Source organism: Somniosus microcephalus, chromosome 4, assembly GCF_052327205.1.
Source record: "Somniosus microcephalus isolate GS21.2 chromosome 4, FLI_Smic_1.0, whole genome shotgun sequence".
Classification (NCBI taxonomy): Eukaryota; Metazoa; Chordata; class Chondrichthyes; order Squaliformes; family Somniosidae; genus Somniosus; species Somniosus microcephalus.
Window position 1 is genome coordinate 260,594,506 of NC_140990.1, and position 1,713 is coordinate 260,596,218.

General features: G+C 42.2%; 1 pseudogene; it reads left to right on the forward strand.

Annotated features, from left to right (window-relative positions):
* The first annotated feature begins 1,114 nt into the window (after positions 1-1,114).
* Positions 1,115-1,208, forward strand: LOC147120419 (small nucleolar RNA U3; annotated as a pseudogene).
* Positions 1,209-1,713: the final 505 nt, after the last annotated feature.

A 1,713-nucleotide genomic window follows, 5' to 3' on the forward strand; every position in this document is an offset into this window, starting at 1 on the left:
TGGGCTGTGTGTAATTTTGATATACCAAGCTGTATCTAATTTAGTCCCCCAGTATAAAGGCTTGAATGTCCCTCTGGTTAGCAGCAGAGCAGGAATATCACGTGCCAATGTGGCTCCACTACTAATCAGCTGCAGTTTCCTCCCAGGGCCCACATTTGCTATGCAGGTTGGGAAATCTACTCAGATGGGCTTCAGGGAGAAAGTGATGAATTTGTTTGCACTGGCTTGATGCATTATGGGTTAGCAAATATTGCTGATGTCTCTGTGATAACTTGGATTGTGCCTGTGGAATAAAAGTTCATGACTATTTTAACTTTACCTGCCATTGGCAGTGCCATCCTTGTGGTGGAGGTTGTCTGTAAAGTAAGGTTCAAGCAAATGACACAGCTCTATCACTGACTTCTTGGTGAAGCATAGCCTGTAAAGGTCATTTTCCTTGGACATTCCTAATTAGGTGTCCTTGGAGCTACAGACATGGCTGCATGATTTTGGATGGGCATGAGCAGCCTCTGGTGCAAGAGAACCTCCCTAACTCCCTTTCTCTATTCTTTTTACCCCATAACAGAAAAAAAAGCAGGATCCCTTTTGTACCTTCCACATCCAGTATTTTGGTTGGAGCAATAGTAAATCTTCCTGACAGAAATCTGAGGCAAAACCTCCAAAAAATGAACAAAATGTCAAAAACCAAACACTAAACAATTCAGCTGCCACAAACCCAAATTTCAAGTTTATTTTCATGTGATCCAAATATGCTGCTTCCCCTTTTGAAAAGATACTTCCTCAGCCCAGAATGTGTCTAACCCTGATCACCCATTTTATACCGATTATCTGAGCGCACAGTGCATTCTCTTGAGAAAATTGGGGAACTGCAGCTGTACAAATTTCAGATCAACGAGACTTTCATCAGTCTGCTTTCCTTCGAATCAAGATTACCTACTGTCCTCCTTAAACTATATTTCCCCTTTTCACATTGTCCTTTCAGTTCTTTCAATGCTCTTTTCTGCCTCCATTTTTAAAATTAATTTGCATTTAGTTAGCGCTTTAACGTAAAAAAAAATCCTAAGGTGCTTTACAGGGAGAAATAAATAAATGGGAGTGGACACTGAGCTATGGTGAGACTATATTTTAGGGATCATTTCTATAGTTTTTAACTTGAGAAATGTGTTCTAAAGTGTTTGGGAGAATTTAAAGAGGTGACCAAAAGCTTAATTGCATGCAACGTCATGGCAAAGCCAAGGAGTACAAGGAAGAATAACACAGGGCAGCATCAGGCTGTGAGTAGAGCAGTGTGACTGAAGGAATTCAAAGAGAGCTTTGGGAGTAATGGGTATGGAGTTGGGAAACAACAACATTTTCAAGGAGTTAGAGAGGAAAAGAAAATCAGAGATGCGGTGGTAGTTAGAGAGAACAGATACATCAAGGGTAGGCTTTATGAGGGGTGTGATGATAATTTTGAAAAGGAGATGGACAAAGAGCACCATTAATAACCATTGCTAAGAAGACTGGAAGGGAAATGTAATTGTGCAGTAGGGAGGTGATCGAGGGGGGAAGAGGAGGTGAATATCATGGAAGATATATGCTTAGAGAGGGCAGTGAGGGAGATGGGAGACTGGCTGGAATTGGTGAGCATGGTGGGTGGGAGACTGGGCAGTGGTTGGGAGCAGGGAGTAGAGAATGGGAAGCGGAGGTGGAGATAGAGGCCGCTGAACCTTA